Source organism: Pteropus alecto, unplaced genomic scaffold (genome assembly GCF_000325575.1).
Source record: "Pteropus alecto unplaced genomic scaffold, ASM32557v1 scaffold67, whole genome shotgun sequence".
NCBI lineage: Eukaryota > Metazoa > Chordata > Mammalia > Chiroptera > Pteropodidae > Pteropus > Pteropus alecto.
Genome location: NW_006441061.1, coordinates 7,993,554 through 8,011,000, shown reverse-complemented (window position 1 = coordinate 8,011,000; position 17,447 = coordinate 7,993,554). Strand labels below are relative to the sequence as shown.

The 17,447-nt window shown below is 60.7% G+C and overlaps 1 long non-coding RNA gene across 1 annotated transcript; it reads left to right on the top strand.

The window, feature by feature from the left end:
- Window positions 1-901: 901 nt before the first annotated feature.
- On the top strand, window positions 902-14,014 carry LOC112484788. Its single transcript, XR_003048227.1, has 2 exons — window positions 902-3,941; window positions 13,638-14,014. It is a non-coding gene; the product is annotated as an uncharacterized LOC112484788 (long non-coding RNA).
- Window positions 14,015-17,447: the final 3,433 nt, after the last annotated feature.

Sequence of the window (17,447 nt, the reverse complement as noted above, 5' to 3'; positions counted from 1 at the left end):
CCAGAAGGAAGGGGGACGACAGACACGGCTGCCTGTCCTTTGCTGCCCTGGGGTGGACGGTGCTTCGCCGCCCGGGCATGTCCACGTCTGCCCGTTTACTTCCTCTAGAGGAGTCCATAACTACGACCCTCGGCGTCAGAGCCGAGGGGACCGCGCCCAGGGCGCACGGTGGCAGAATCAGCGGTCAGACTGGGGGCGGAGGTGACCGTGAGGGGTCAGGGTCCGAGGTTCTGGAACACGAACAGGATGGCTCACTGAGCTCCACCCCCCTCACCCGACCCTGAGTGGAGACCCCAGAGTCCCCCTCTGTCCCGCGGAAGCCACCGTGTGTAGGGACCACGTCCTAGTCAGCAGCGGAGCTGACTTGCGCCTGGATGGGGAGGGCGGCTGGAGCTCATGGCCGCGGCCCCGGCTCAGTTGCATCAGCCTGCCCCGCCCGCTTCCAGCAGCTGCGGGAGCCGGCGCCTTGCAGGGCGTGCGTGGCCGTGTGGGCCAGAGACCCTGAAGCGCAGTCTGGCCCGCGCGGCCACCGGGCCCTCTGGCCCCTGCTCTGCAGGCTCGCGCGGGACACGGCCACCGTGTTTGGGTCTGGGAGCCCCTTTTCACGCACGTTGCTTTTCTGCTTTGTCTCCGTCATCCCCCGATCGCCGCAAGGCTTGGCACAGGCTGGGGACACGGAATAACGGCTTCTGTGGTCAGTCGAGTTTCCCTCGTAACAAGGAGTTGAAGTGATGGTGACATGAGCCAGTGTCAGAGCCGGTGGAGCTCTAACTTGCTGTCCTAATTGATAGGATGGTGACGTCCGCTCACTGTGCATCTCAGGGAGCGTGGACTTTACGCGGAGATGGCCCAGGAGGTCGGTCGGCTTTCTCCGACCCGTCGCCCCTCCAGCCAGCTGGTCTTGGGGGCCCGGCCCCTTCCCTCCCACCCAGAGCCCCCTCCCTCTTGACTTTGCCTAGCAGAGAAGAGCTATAAACCAGCCTTCCTTCTGGGAGTGATTTAAAATTCACTATGAACGGTTGACTCACAGTCTAAAAATGTGCCCAGGGCATAGTTGTGGCGACCGAGCCTGGTTCGTGGACCCAGCCCGAAGCCTCGCTCGGCCTGGGCCTTTCTGCGGGCCTGTCCCGAGCACACGGCCGCCCGCGCCTTCCTGCCCACCCGCCGCCCTCGCCGTTCCCTTCCCGCCTTCGGCCGTGGGGTTTGGCCCGAGATGCGGTGGAGAGGATGGAGGGAGGAAGCCTCCCATCTGGAGAGGAATCAGTGTCCAGACGAGAAAGGAAATTGCTCCGAGATGATGGAAATGGGAGCCAAGCTGGACGGCCAAGTTAGATAGAGGGGGGCGGGGGCGGGGGGCACGACCCAGCGGGGCTCTGGGCCCCTGACACGCGGCTGGGGACAGGGCGTGAGGGGCACCGAGGAGCCCGGCTGGCGGACATCCTGGGTCAGCTGGAGGGGTGGGCACGGACGGGCCCCTGGGGACGGGGTGGTCCTTCCAGAGACGAGAGGGGAGGCCAAGGCGAAGGGACCAAGGCCGACGACGAGGACCGACCTCCGGCCCCATGCAGGGGCCACCCCGAGCCCTCCGAGCGCCGCCTTCGCCCAGGGGTCCTGCAGGCCCGTCAGCTGATGGGGAGACAGAGGGGGAGGCAGGAGGAGGTTGGAAGGGGCACCCGTTCCCCCATGGGTGCACGGAGTGTTCTGGCAAGGAGGGGCGTCCAGCCGCTCGGGGGGCGTGGCGATGACGGGAAGGTGGCGGGTCCCCTGGAAGACACAGAGGGAGCTGAGTCCTGCGGGCCGGGCGGAGAGAGCCAGGTCTGGGGGCGGGGGTGGGGCGGCTGCTCCAGGTGACCCTGGTGGGCAGAGGCGCTCTGGGGTAGAGGGGCGCCGGGGGGCTCAGGTGGTGGACAGAGAAATAGACAGTGGTGGGAGACGAGCGTTTAGGGTCGAGGGGGTTAAGATGAGACGTGGGGGCAGGAGCAGCCAGGCCCTGCTCAGATGAGGCCGGCGGAGCGGGGGCTGGTGGCGGGGAGGGGACCAGCCGGCTCCCCGCTCCTTGGGCCTCAGAAGAGTTTGGGCCAGACCCCGCCTTGACTGCAACCCTGCCCCTGGGGTTCAGTTCTCCCCCTGCTCTGCCCCTCCTCAGCCTGCAGTGAGGATCAAATGGGGCAACTTGTGTGATAACAGTTAAGTGGTCACAGTGTCGCGTGTGTGCGGGGCTGAAGCGGCTCCCAGTGGCGTGGGCCGCCGGGTCCGCCTTGCGGAGCCGTCTGTGAGAAGGGGCATCGCCTGGCAGGAGCCCAGGACTGAGCTGTGAGGATGCTGTCCCGCCGCAGACAAACTGCAGCTGGACCAACGCCCCGCGGAGCAGGGCGTCGCCTCGGGTGGGTCCAGGGAGTCCCAGGTGAGCCCACCCATCCGGCGCCCTCCCGTCCACTCGGAGGCTGACCTCCCCTGCTCTCCCGTCAGCCCCCTGGAGCCAACTGAGCGGCACACAAGGTGACATCCGCTGGCTCTGCTGGGACGAGCTGCGCAGACAGCACGGCACACGTGACGTGTGACCTCTGTCTTCTGAGGACAAGCTGAGGAATGTGCTCTGGGGCAGGATCGAGGGTCACTGGGCAGGCGGCGAGGTCCGGGCCGGGCATCTGGAGAGCAGACGCGAAGGGTGAGCTCACTGTCACGCTGGGCCAGCAGCTCCCCACGAGGCCACAGGAGCTGGCCGGGCGGGGTGCGGATCCAGGCGGGGCCGAGTCAGCCAGAGAAGCCCAGAGGGTCTGTGGTCCGCAGGCCACGCGTCTGGCCATGGGCGGTGTGCCCAGGGGCGGCAGAGGCTCCCACACAGGGCCTGGGTCCTCGGACGCTCTGGGCGCGAGAAAACTGGGGCCTCAGGAAGGCTGCTGAGTGTGTCAGGTGTGTCAGGCAGAGACGGAGACCCAGGGCTGGTGCCGTCATCTCAATTTCCACGGCTGCCCCGTGTGGGCTGTGGCAGTCGCTGGGCCAGCGTTTCCCTGGTGTGAATCTGTCCCTCGGTGGTCACCGTCACACAGCTGCTGCTCTCCGGGCCAGCAGCGGTTAACACCGCCCGGGCGAGGGGCGGCCGTGTGGCACACTCCTGTGGAAATGCGTTCGAAGGCGGTGGAGACAGTAGTCGTGGGGTCACAGGACCTCTGGCTCAGCGGCGGAACTGGTCGTGGGGGGACCTTTTGGAACCCGCCGATGAATTACCGAGTTCTGGAAGGAGGCGCTGAGCGCCCGCTGGGACAGCAGGTGAGGCCAGCCCGTTCGTCTGCAGGTGGGAGCGCGAGATTGGAGCAGGCTCCCGGGTCCCAGGGCGCTGGCTCCCCGCGTGGCTCTGAGGCCGAAGACATAAGCGGCAGAGCTCTCGCCGAGCCCGACTGCCATCTCCGTGACCGTCTCTGGGACGTGCTCTGCCTGGTCTCACAAGGCGAAACCAGAAGCCCGTGCAGGCGGGCTGCCGGTCCCCCCGGAGCACCCTCTGGGGGCCGGGCCCACCACAGGGACTTAGGGTCTCAGGAACAAGCCCGGCAAAGTCCACGTTCTCTGGGGGTCCTGCCCACCCACCGGGAAGGGTAAGTGGCCTTGTTCCGTCAGGTGCCAGGGGCAGGGGCTGGAGTGGGGGCTCTGGGGAGTCCCAGATGGCGTGGGAGAATGGGGACCAGAACCACAAAACACTGCCCAGTGGCAGCTGCTATCCACTGAGTCGTCCCAAACCATTTCAGAGGTGAAGAAATTGAGACCCACCTCCCCCAAGTTGCATGACAAGTGGCGGGCAGAGCATCTGTGAACCCAGCTGCTGGGCCAGTGAGGCATTCAGCACCTGACCGACGCCAGCCTGGAGTCTGCAGAGCCTCTGGCCCAGATGGCCTGGCTGTTTCTACGCATTGTGTGTCTGCAAAGAAACAGACTTACAGCAGAAGGTAGGGGCTCAGGAGTCCCCAGGGGGAATGTCCTAACAGGCAGGAAGTGAGCTGGAGCTGGGCTGTGCGCCTCACAGCCATGATCGGCAGCCCAGCCAGTCGGCTTTCTGGAACAGCCCCTTGGCTTGCCATGTGTGTAGAAGATGGAACAGGCCTACGAGGGAGCAGGGAGCACGTCAGAGGGCAGGTTTTTCTTCTCTTTAATCCCAAAGCCAAAGTACAAGTCCCCAGCCACCTCGTGCAGTTGGGTACCTGAGACGTTTTCATCTGAGATTCATCTCTCTTCTCCGCTGCTTTCCTGGCCGAGGATATAAATTTCAAGCTGCTGTGTGATTTGCAAGAACATGGTAGAAAAGGTTACAGGTTATGTAATGGCCCCCGCATCCCGTGGCTCCTGTGCCCTGGTCAGTGTGGCCACCTGGCCCCAGGTCCCATGCAGAGCTGGCCCCTGAGTGTTGGGAAGTTAGTACAGCTCATCCTGGGGGGCATATGCGCAGTGTGCACCCAGGGCTGGTGGCAGACCACCTCAGTGCAAATCCTCACTCCACTGCTCGGAACCGTGTGACCCTGGACAACCGCGCATCCCTGAACGTTGACTTCCTGGCTGGCACAGTCGGGTATCTGCAGCTGGGGACCGCTCGCTCTCCGCAGCCTATGCACACCCGCCTTTGCCCAGAAACCAACACGCCTCGGTTGGGTCCAACGCACCGCGCCCTCCCACAGGGGACTTTAGCGATGGTGGCCGATCTCTGAGATTCAGGGATGGACCCCACCTGGAAACATGAAAGGGCCCTCAGAGACCACGTCTGCAGACCCTAGGGGACAGTGCTGTGGGTACGGGAGCCAGCCAAGGGGTATTGCTGTTGGGACCTCGACAATAGCGGCAAAGGTTTATTCGGCATCATCTGGCGGCAGACGCTGTCCTAGTGCATTCTGTGTGTTATCTCCTGTCCTCATGATAATCTACCCAGTGGTCGTGTTCTTGTCTTCATTTTGCTTTGGAGAAACTGAGGCACAGAGGTGTTTATGACACTCATCCCAATTGCACATCTGGTAGATGGCGGAGCCGGGATTCTAACCCAGGTGATCTGGCTCCCGTGCTTTTGCCCAGGGCACAGCACCAGCTGGACCCCTGGCCGCGGAGGACGAGGGGGTCCGGTTCATGCGGCATTTCCGATACTTCTTGTTTCGTTTAGTGAGAGATCCGTGTTGTTCATTTGTTTTCACCCATGCGGTTGACCGATCGTTATCACAGCAATTGTCGAAAAGACTGCTTTCTCCATTGAATTGTCTTTACATCATTGTCAAAAATCAGTTAAATAACATAAAAAAATTCCTTGAGTATAAATCTAACAAACCACGTGCAGGATCTGTATGTGGAAAAGCACGGAGCATCGGTGAGTGAAATCAAGGTCTAAGCCTGTGGAGGAAGAGACAAGCCACAGACTGGGAAAAGTGATCACAAATTTCATGTCCAGCCAAGGACTTGCATCTGGACCATTTTAAGAAATCCTACAACTCGACAGTAAGAAAACAACCTAATTGAAGAATGAACACAGGATCTGAATGAACAGCTCACCGAAGAAGAAGGAGCATGGCCGATAAGCATATGAAAAGCGCTCGGCTTCGTTGCTCAGTAGAGAAATGTGAATGAAGACCCCGGTTAGGAGTGGCTGAAATCCGGAATGCAGACACCCCCAAGGGCTGGCCAGGACGTGGGGGCAGCAGGAAGTCCATTCATTGCTGGTACAGCCACTTAAGGAGACCATTTGGCAGTTTCTTCTGAAATAAAAAGACCCACCGTGCGACCCAGATCACGCTCCATGCAGTCGCCTACGTAAATCGAAAACCCGTGTCCGCAGGAAACCGCGCGTGAGTGCTTATGGCAGCATTATCCGTCCTCACTCCAGACTGGACGCAGTCACGATGTCCTCCAACGGGTGCCTAAACAGTGGTACATCCAGACGCTGGAATATTACGGAGGGATGAAGAGGAACGTGGTGTTTCATGCCATTAATTCATGCGATATGGTGGGTGGGCGACTCTTAAACGCATCTTGCTGAGTGAAAGGGGCCGGACAGAAAGGCTACATGTTAGTCACTCCAGACTGGACGCAGTCACGATGTCCTCCAATGGGTGCCTAAACAGTGGTACATCCAGACGACGGAATATTACGGAGCGATGAAGAGGAACGTGGCGTTTCATGCCATTAATTCATGCGATATGGCGGGTGGGCGACTCTTAAACGCATCTTGCTAAGTGAAAGGGGCCGGACCAGAAAGGCTGCATATTACGTGATTCCACTTGTACGACATTCTAGAAAGGGCGAAACTCTAAAGATAGGGCACAAATCAGAGGTGGCCCGGGGTTGGGTGCTGGGGAGCGGCAGGCTGAGAAGGAGAGGCCCAAGGGTTCTCAGGTGGTGGATACACAACACCGTGTCTTTGTCACACCCCATATGACTTTGCAGCACAGGGAGTGGACTTTAAGGTATAAAATTAAAAAAAAACAATCAATCAAATGTGAAGGGATCCCAGGATGGAACACAGACTGTGACAAAAGACTCTAACTGTATTACATATACAATTCAACACCTCTGAAGGGAATGGGGAAAGACAGTGACCTAAGTCACTGAAGAAGATGGCATTTCGACTAGAAACAGCGAGGCTCCGACAAAAGGAACTATGCACAACGCCGGACTAGTTGGTGTAGTTGCTCTGCATGGGGTATGAGCTGACATGCGTGCCGCGGGGACAAATAAGCAAATATGCAATGAGTAGCGGAGTCTAGGATTCTCACCCTTGGAGGGGGAGGTAACAGATGAGCAAGGGGAAAGGCTAGGAAAACAACCTTTCGGTGCTGGATCAACGTCGGAGACCTTAGCTTAAAGTAGATACAGACGGACAGATTCCGAAGTAACGAAGACACGCGTCTGTACACTTACTAGTTTACCCACCTCTCTCTCCTACCTCTGTCGGCCGAGAGGATGCAGAGGCAGTGAGCACACTCAGCGCCCAGACTTTGGTCTCTAACGCCACCTCGGATGAAAAAAACTGGGGCTCTTGGAGAAGGGGCCGATTCTAGGGCTGGGGCGGGAAGTACGTGAGATGAGTCTGGAGCATCATACAGTGCCGGAAAGTAGGAACGTGCTCCAAGGACTCAAGGCTGGGAGCAGGTCAAAGGGACAGAGTCAACCCGGAAGGGCGCGCAATGGCCAAAGCCGGAAGAAATTCGGCAAAAAAAAAATAATAATAATAATAAATAAAGGAGGATTGAGGGGTAGCCCAAAGTATGAAATAAACATTTATAACTCCATCCCGATATAAATAAGTAAACGAATAAATAACCGAGTGGGGAGAGGAGGTGCGTCTCTCGCACAGAAGATTCCGGGTGATTTGTACGGATACTCGTGTCCACCCCACCCCACCTCGTGTGTGGGCTGCACGTAGTGACGTCCTTCCAAAGGGGACAGTTTGGAGGGGGAAAGTGTAACTTCATGGAAGGGAAACCTGGCAAGCACAACCTCGGCCAGGTGATGGAGGTCGAGACCAGCAGGGGCAAGTCGTGGTGACAGCACAGACCATTGACACCCCGTGGTGAGAAGGATGCTGCAGACTGTGAGAAAAAGCCGTAACGAATCTCAGTTGAGGGGAATTTTCTAAAACTCCCGGCCAGTCCTCCTCCAAACGGCTCAGTTCATCAAAAACAAGGAACGTCTGAGAGACAGTCACGGCCCAGAGGAAGCTGAGGAGACGTGACGCCTAAATGCCATGTGGTGTCCTGGACGGGGTCCTGGAGCAGAGAAAGGGCATTAGGGAAAAACTGGGGAACTCGGGACAAGGTGTAGCGTTTAAACTCCCAATGCCAGTTTAGTGAATCATGCCCCGGCGTGACTGCTCGGTTCTGGGCCTCGGTAAGGGAAGGTGTGAACGATGAAGAAGACTGGGTGCCAGGTCTCTGGGGACCCTCCGCTCTGTCTGTGCTATTTTTCCATAAAATCAAAACTATTCTAAAATTTAAAGTGCATTTTACAAAGCAGTTGGGAATATTCCATTCGTGCGGCTGTCTTTCTGGGCTATCTCGACCTCTCGGTACCCCAGTATTTTTGCTCATCAAACAGGAAAGTCGTACCTCCCTTGAGGGGTCGCGTGAGGATTAAATGAGCTAGTGCCGAGGACAGCTCCTGGCACGCGGTCGTGAGTCCCCCAGAATGGCCAGTTGTTATTTTTTTGCAGTTGGCACGTGATCAAGATGTGTCAAAGGAAAATCTCAACGATGGTGGCATCTGACTCCCGTTTCATCGAAACCACTTACCAGAGGACCTGGCCGTCGCGTGGTGCGCGCAGGGGACCGTGCCAGCTAGGTGCACGTGGGCGGTGGCTCTCGTCCCGGCCCGCGTCCGTGGACGGCGTGACCACGTTTGTCCCTCTTGGCTCACGGGACTGTGCAAGGCAGGGGCAGAGGGCAAAGCCTTGGGCATTGTGTTAGATGGCCCTGGGGGCACTCACTGCCATCCCCCTGGTCTGCAGCCTCATCATAAAAGGAAGACAGGTGTTATTACCTCCGAGCCCTGCAGCGGACATTAAGAATGACAGGAATGGAACTTGATCGAGGTGGCGAAGCGGGAGCCTGGGGACTCTGCCTCGCTCCTAGAGGCAAGAGGGGGTCATTGCTTCACGCTGTTCACTCATCCGCTGTGCCCTTGGAAACTGGCTTCGAAATGCTGTCGTGACGTGCCCACCAGGTGATCGGAAATTAAAGCACCTGTCGATACCAGGTGTTGGCAAAGACGCAAAGCTTCGGGACCACCTAACCTCCGCCAGCAGGAGCGGGAATGGGGACATGGGTTGGCATGGTCTGGCCCAGCCGGAGGACGCCTGCCCCGGAAGCAGTGAGCCCACCACTAGAAACAGCCCAGCAGGCCCCGTGCTCACCTGTGCCAGGTGACAAATACCAGGGGGTCAGAGCAGCTCTGCCAGAGCCTCAATGCCCACCCAGAGAAAAACGGTCAAGTCGAGTGTGTCGTATGCAACGAAACAGCACCCCGAGAAAATACACGGTGACGAGAAAACAGGAAGACCCCCCGACCCCGCGCGCGCGCACGGACGGACAAACCGAACCCCGCGACACAGCGCGGATCGCCTCGAAATGGGGTGCGGGATGGAAGCCCCGGACATAAAAGATGACTTACTGTAGGGTTCCGTTTACGCCACATTAAAACACAGACAAAAGTCCACTCTGTTGTTAGGGCCGCATAACTAGGGGCAGCGGCCGCGTCCGGGACGGGGGGCCGGTGCCCGGGGGGCCGGGAGGGGCAGCTGCGGTGCTGGCCGTGGTCTGTGTCCTGCCTCGGCTGGTGGGTACGCAGATATTTGCTTTCTAATAATATGGACCCTCTTTTGTATGTCATGTTTCAGAATTAGAATAATTTTAACGTTTCAGGTAACGGGGGTGCTGAGGCAGTTTGAGTGCCCTTGAACGCGTCCTAGAAGATGACGGACGGGGGCCCCGGGGGCCTGTTCATAACGCACTCTGTGGGTAGCGGGGGCGTCTGGGACGAGCCGGAAGGGGCAGGCCAGTCTGCGGGTGGTCGCGGCTCTGCCCCTGGGGCCTTCGACGCAGTCAGCAGGTGCAGGCTGCCCTGGGTGGGGCCGGGGGACAGCTGGGCAGTGAGCGCCCTTCTCACGGATCCGGTTGCTTGTTGGCCGCTCTCCCTGCTGTGGACAAACACGTGGCCTCGGCCTCCACGACACCTGGGGCGGTGGCCAGCACACGGAGATCCCGGCTGGAAGGTGGACGGAGGTGCGGGGATGAGCCACCACCTGCTTGCATTAATCAGGAGACAGGCCGGCCCGGGGTTTGGAGACACCTGCGTGAACGGGCTGGGGTGGGTGCTGTTCTATGACTCGGGGCGCAGGCCGGACACCGGGCGGCGTGTGTCAGCGATCGCACGTGGTCTGCGAGATCCTTGAAGGACCGCGTGCTCTAGATAGGGCAGATCTGTTTCTCGCTCCTGTGCAAACAGTCCCGGGCAGGTTTGAGAGTGCGTCAGGGTTTCCGCAGACACTCCGGGGGCTGGCTTGGTGCTGCTGCTCGCCCGTGAGAAAATGGTTTGTTAAGACGAGGCCCCAGGTTTGCAAACTCAGAGTTAGCAGTTGCCCAGATTAGTGAGTGAGGGTGGTTATCTTTAGTTTTCCTTAAAGAATACAGTGCTTAAGGGAATAGAATTGCAGTAAAGCATCAGGGTTAAAAGCACTGGCTTTGGATTCAGAAATACGGCCTGTCCATGACTTTGGGGGTCTCCAGAGCATCTTCCCGCAGCCCTGCACGTGCGTCCCGTCTCTGCCCCACGGTGAGCGTTCCCTGGGGCTGCTGGGACTAGAAACAACACACGTGTGTGCTCCCAGCCCCGGAGGCTGGAAGTCCGTCAGTCACCTAGCCCAAACCGAGATGGTCCGGAAGGGCTGGTTCCCCTGGAGGCTCCAGGGGAGAATCTGTGTCCCTGCCCTTTGCAGCTTCCAGAGACCACCACAGCCCTTGGCTCGTGTCCCCTCCTCCGGCTTCAAAGCACGTCGTTCCAACATCCCTGGGTCTCCGTGGAAAGATCTGGCCAGCAGCCCTTCCCCCACTTCAAGCCCGAGGCCACTCTGGCCTCCTGAGTGCCTAGGCCCGTGTCCACTCCGGACCGGCCCTCCTTTGCGAGTCCACGTCTGGGCCGGCCTCGTCCCGGGCAGCGAAGGCAGCCTGGATCTGCACTCACCCAGCTGGAGCACCGCCTGGTTGCCCGGGGGACTCCGAACGCTGTTTCTGGACTGGGCCCTGCTTGGCCCCAGCGGCACCTGTGTCTCCCCACCGTCTCCCAGGTCTCTAGGAAGAGGGTAGCTGGGTCGGGGCAGGTGTGTGCGCCCCTTCTCGGTGCTCTGCCTGGGGCCCTTGCCTGAGCACGACCATCCAGGCGCCAGGTGGCTGCGCCCCAAGACGCTGCTAGGGAGAAGCGTCTCTAAGGGGCCTGCCACGGACGAGAGATCAGACGTGAGCGCATCGCCTCACCCGAGAACCTGAGGCCGCACAGTGACTCCGAGAGGGCGGTGGTCTTGCTTCCCGTGCGGGCTGCCCTGGGACGTGGGCGGTGAGGGTGAGGACACAGGCCGCACACCACCTGTGGCCCTCCCCACCGCCCTGGGGGCCGGAAGCTGACTGCACAGCTGGGAGCAGCACTCGAGGTCACAGAGGGCAGGGTGGGCTTCCGAGGGCTGGGTCCATGGGGTGTGCCTGCATCTGTGCGCTTGGCGATTTTCTTGGGGAATGATCCCCGACGTTCACCATCGGGTCAAGAACGGCAGTTTGGTGGCCTCGTCTTCGTCCTGCAGGTGTGCTGAGGCCATGCAACCAAGTACAGGGTCCCTGGAGCCAGTGAGGAGGGCGGGGCGGGGTCAAGGCCGCCGAATGTCCCTCCTGGGCCAGAGATTCTGGATCCTGACCTCTGCTCAGAGCATGTCACCTGCTTGACGGTGTCATTCCAGCAAGTCCCGTAGCGACTTCCGGTTTCCTGCGGGGACTCACAGCATAGGATGCCAGTCACGGTCTGTCATTTGTGGATTTTTGTCCCCGTTGATGATGACTTGTGAGAACGTGTCTCTGACAGGGTGGTGTGAGGGTCAAAGCCCCAGCCCCTCATGCGGGAGCCGGGAAGGCTCCACGCCTCCCTTCAAAGTGGCACCCGCACCTGTGGGTGTGACAGTCTGGTCCCCGTGTCCGGTGACGCTGGCGGATCTAAGTGCCAGCAGAGATCTCTCCAGCCCGTTCTTGGAGGGGACAGGACCAGGCCACACTGGCCTCTGCTGCTTGGTTGGGTCCCTTGGATGGTGTGGCCCAGGGGATGGAGAGGGACAAAGACACTGACCCCCACAGAGCTGGCCAGTTCCCCCAAATCAGATTCTAGTGTTTTCTGCTCCCTGCAGAAATGTTCCCCGTGCTCCCAGTGCCTATGGAATAAGGGGGTTCGTGTCTGGCAAGGTCGAGCTCTTGGCAGCTCAGCCCGGGCGGGTGTTGGGAGGGAAGCGGAGGCCTGAGCAGAGCTCGGGGTGAGCCCCGCAAAAGAGGAGGGGCTGGGGCGTGGGGAGCAGGGGGTGTCCTGTGCAAAGGCTCGGAGGCCAGAGGCGGCAGGGCGAGCTATGGGGACCGAGCGCGGTTCTGCTCAGCTGGGTCGGGCCCAGGGCTGGGTCGCCAGGAGTATGAGACGAGCTCACACGGACCCCGAGGGCAGTGGCAGCCACAGCACGTTTCCACATGCCCCTGGGACTCGGGCGAGGCCTGCGAGGTCTCGGGCGCAAAGCTTAAGGAGTCACCACTATCACAGCTGCGAAAGTGCGTGAGGCTTCAGCGGGCGCTCTAGAAAGATGGCCTTGGGGAGGTCCGCAGGTGGGCAAGCCTGGGGCTGGGGGGGCAGGCGGGTCGGAAGCCCCTGCTGGAACCCGGGACTGACGGGGAATAGAGGGCAGACAGGGCTGTGAGTGGGTTTGGGGGGATGTGGACAAAGGGGATGGCAGAGCTGAAGGTGAGGGTGGGCCTGGGCTTTGGCCCGGGCAGAGGAGAGGACAGAGGGCCTGTCTGCAGTGACAGAAACCACAGGGAACCACGAGATTTGGGGCACGGATGAGGTCGGAGAACTGCGAGGCTGGCGGAGGCCCAGGCGTGGCGCCCGGGGGAGGGGCAGGAGGAGGCCCTGGGCGACGTCCAAGGAGGAGATCCTGGGGGGAAGGACCCCTCGAGCCCAAGGGCAGGTGAGTCCAAGGACCAGGCAGCGGCCGGCTGCGCCGAACGCCGTGGAGACAACAGCACCGGAGCGGGGCGGGCCGGCTGCCTGCGCTCGTCACGGTTTTTATTTTCCGTATCTTACAATGCTTCGACATCTCGGGGACCTGGCCTGCTGGGAGGAGACTGGCCCTCCTCAGACAGGGGGTCAATTCCTAGAAAGAGCAAACGAGTCACCTGTGAACACGCCCCTCAAGTGCAGACCCACGGACCCAGAGCCCACAGCCTCCACCCCGCCCCACGCACGACGACAGGAACCAGACAGCTAGAGACAGCCCACCGGAGCTAGACCCGCACGCCAACGCCAAGCTCGCTGCCTCCCGCCTCCCCTGAGTCGCCCGGTCCCTTCTGAGCCGCCCCGGTGCTTCCCCGTGTGGCCCTGCGTGGCACGGCCTGGCGTGGCCCCTTCTCTGGAAAGCTGCATTGATACACCCTTCCTCAATGTCATCGGTGCTGGCACTTGGTCACCTTTATAAATTAAATTCCAGGGATCATCGTGAAGCGTGGCCCAGTTCACCCTTCCCGGGCGGCGAGGGTTCCTCCTGGCCTGCTTCTCACGGAAAAGCCCAGGCTCCCCGGCCGGCCCCAGGCCTCACTCCAATGGACCAGGCACGGACCAGGCACGGACCGGGTCCCCAGCGAGAACACGCTGCTCCTCCTGACCTCCCCGTCTCTCCTCTCCCCCGCCCCTGCTGGGGGCCTGCTGGGAGTCCAGACGCTGACTGACTCTTTCCTGGTGTTTTTCCTTAGTCTTTTGGCCAAAAAATGCCCCAGGATAATGAAGAAATCTATTTACAGTAGCGATATTCAGTCTGGTGGCTTCTGGAATGAATTAGCCATGGGAGAATTTCTGAGCGTGTTTTTTTTCTATTCGCCAAACAGCAGAGCCGAGGTGGGAGCGAGCTGTCGGCCTCCAGGGGTCCCCGACGTTCTCGATCCGTTATCTCGAACCCCGCCCAGACGCCGTGACACGCCTGCCCGGCCGCTGGCTTCGCAAGCCCGGTGCTTTAGTTACCCGAAGCCACTGGCTGACCCAGAGATCACAGGATGCCCGGCCTGGAACGGCTGGCTTTCGGTCCCTTTAATTGTGTCCCTCTGCCTGCTGAGCTATCCGCATTCTGAAAGCGACTTATTTATATCTGCTCCTCGAGGCGGGCCCAGTGAGACGCCCGGCTGGCGGTGCCCTCGGCCCCTGGTCTGCGGCCAGCTATTCGAACCGACTTGGATTCTTAGAACAAAATAAAACTGTCTCCGTTTCAGATGTGCGCTAGTTCACACTGGCCCTGGGCCTTGGGCAGCGTGTTTCTGAGGACTTTGTCTGCGGCCGGCTCTCCCGGCCCCCGCCCCGGGCCTCCGTGTGGTGCGAGGGGCAGAGGCGTCATTGGCGGTGAGGCCGGGTCTCCTGTCGTCACGTGTCACGGGAGCCCGGCACCTGCTCTGCCCCCTCCTCCGGCCCTGCTGCCCCCTCCGGGCTGGCCTCCAGGGTCCCTTGGGCTCCTGACTGCATGCGATGCTTGTGCGACTCGGGACTCGGCCTCGGTTGGGGCCACCCCGCGTGGACAGTGCCGAGCGGGGCCCTGAGCCCGTCTCTCATGGAGGTCCCTCCTGGGCACTGGGCAGTGTCGCGCCCACCACGGCCGCCTCTGCCGGGGCCTGGGGCTTCTCTGGGAAGAAACGGGTCACTGCGTCTGCTCTCGGGCCCGGGAGACACCTGGCTGTGGGTGGTCAGCCACCTTTAAGCCATGCCGCCTTCCCGTGCACCTTTAAGCCATGCCGCCTTCCCGTGCCCCTCCTCCGCATGCGCCCGTGTCCGTCCCGTCCTTCACCTGGCTGGCCCCTTCTCACCGGGCACCGCCACCTGGGGACCCGCCATCTGCTCCTCTGCGCTGACCTGCATGGTCCCTGCGGTCATAGCTGCTGCCTGGCCGTCCACCAGCCAGCCTGGGCCCCACCCTCCTCCCACTCCAGAGCGCGGGGGGCCTGAGACGCTGACCCGTGAGTAACGGAGCTGGCCTCCGCTGGGGAAGGCCGCTCATCTGCACACGCCCTCGTTCCCCTCATCCTGCCTCTCTTGACGACGGCGGGCATCTCGGGCAAAGACCCCTCCCCGCTTCCCACCTCCCCGTCTCTCTCTCCTTTCTCACTCGGCTGGCCTCCACAGCGCTTAGTGTAAAGCTCGACACATACGATGTGCTCGGCATTTTGTGGACGACGGGGTCAGTGGCAGGCCTGCCCGGGCCCCCGCGAGGACTCGGCCCGCTTGCGGCCTCCCTGGGCCTGTCCCGGAGGGGATGCTGGGTATGAAAAGCCTCCTTCCTGGGCTGCTGCACCTGGGCTGTGACCCTCTCACACGCCACCTGCGTGCCGAGGAAGGCACCACCGGCAGCGGGAGAGCCAGCGTGCCCAGCGTATGCCGGGCGCAGGCTCTCTGACGGGCTGTGAGGGCTGCACGGTGCACAGTCCCCGGGTCTGTGCAGAGACCGGGGTGTGACGGGTGCCCCAGAGGTGTGCAGTGACGGTTGGCACCTCTTAAACCCTGGCCCTGCTAAGTGGGCCCACCATCTCCGTCCAGGAGCACCAGGGAGCCAAGGATGTGTCATGGGCCGGACATGTCTCCCCAGACTCCGTGTCGAAGCCCTGACCCCCAGCGTGATGATGTTTGGGGGCGATCAGGTTTAGGTGAGGTCCTGGGTGGGACGGGTGTCCTTATTGGTGTCCTGCAGCTCTCTCTTCACCATCTGAGGACACAGAGAGAAGGTGGCCATGTGCCAACCAGGAAGTGGGCTGTCCCCAGGAACCGAATAAGCTGGTACCTTGATCTCGGATGTTCTGTCTCTTAAGCCGCCTGGGGCCGCCGCGTTTTCTGACGCAGCCCGAGCCAGCTAAGACAGATGGCCGTGAGTGGCCACGGCCGTCCCAGCCTCGATGCCTGCGTCAGAGCTTCACACAGTCACACAAACGTTTACCCCCCCAGGTGGCTAAGATTGAAGGGGAAAGTTCTAGGTTAAGAATCCGGAAACTGGACAGAACCGGGGCCTCACACGAGCCACGCCCCCGCGTGCCTCAGTTTCCCTGCCTGTAAAACGAGACCGAACTGCTCCGTGTGTGTGATCTTGGGGGAGCTGGGGGTGAGCATCGGCCCGCCAGCAGCGTGGGCGTCACTGTCCTGCCCCGCGGCCTGTCACAGGCGGCGTCTCTCGGGGGCAGGCCCTCCCACCGTGTCCTACGGGGACTCGGCCGAGCTTTGGACGAGCACGGCTCCCACCTTCCCCCTTCCCCCATCACGCCAGGGGAGAGGGAGCCTGCATCCTGCATCCCAGGCTTTCGTGCCTTCGTTCGAAAGCTGGGAGGGTGTCCCTTTATCTCTCCTTCCATCTTCGATCGTTTCTGCCTTGAAAACATATTCACAAAAGACTGAGATCGAAAAGAACATGTTTTTCTAGTCTTCGAGTCTCGTTCGAGTCCAGCCTCCCCAGCCCGCCTTCTTGTAAAGAGCGAGCCTATCACACACGCACATGCGTGTGCGCGCGCACACACACAGACACACACACACACACACACATGTCTACGTCCCCGAGCGCTGGTGGTTGCTGTCGGCTGCAGTCAGGCTCTGACAAATTGCTGGTTAGAAAAAGCCACATTCGGCCGTGGAAACTTGCATTGGGCTCCCGTTCCGCCCTAACCCCACATAAGGACACATGTGCTTTCTGTGTCTCCTGTGCCAGAGACGGTCCCCTTGGACAGGAGTGGCCAGCGCGCTCAGTGGCCGTGGAATCCAGGGCACGGCCGCTCCCTCTGAGTCACAGCCCACGCGGGAGGTGACCAGGCCACACGTGTCCCCACGGCAGACTGGAGAACGGAGTGGCAAACATGACGACCTGGAAGAGGCAGCTTGTCCTGTCTGTGCCCAGCCTGGCGGATCCAGCAGAGTCTGCAATTGTCGTCAGCCCACTGTCTCCAGCGCGCACTGCCAGCTTGTTACTAGGCTGCTTGGACGGGGAGAGAGACCAGAAGCCTCGGAAGGCCTGTTTTCCATGAGCAAGGAGCTCTCTGGGCGCCAAGGGGCTGGGGAACCCAGGGGCCTGGCTGATGATTTCAGGGGTCTGGATGCTCCATTCCGGGGGAGGGTGAAACCCCAGACGTGGCTGCTTCTGTCTGTTCCTCTGAGAAAGGAGGTCGTTCTTTCCTACGGCATCTAAAACTTGTGGATTCTTCAGACGTATGAGCTGGCTGCTTGGGCTTCGAGCTACGTCATGCTTGTTGTCTGGCCTGAGAGAGAGAGGGAGGAAGGGAGGGGGGAGGAAGGGACTCAGAGACGAAGAGACAGAGACAGAGAGACATGCAGAGAGAGACAGAGAGACACATCCAGAGACAGACAGATAGCGGGGCGGGGTGGGGGGAGAGCACGCGCTGTAGCTCCAGCCTCCCGAGACGGGTCGGGGGAGATGCACGCCCCGTGTCCTGGGGCTTTTCGATGGGAACCCAACTCTGCAGCCTGAGTTCTGTCACATCTCGAGCTTCAGACAAAAACAAGTTACTTCTGAAAGATGAACAGGAATCAGGGATGGAGACAATTAGACGATCTCGTTTCTGCCAGGTTGTAATGTCAGTGATCCGCAGGCGGTCGGGCCCCTGCTTCCATGGGGTGGTGACTGGACAGCAGAAGACCACGTCCCCATGGTCAGCGGGGCG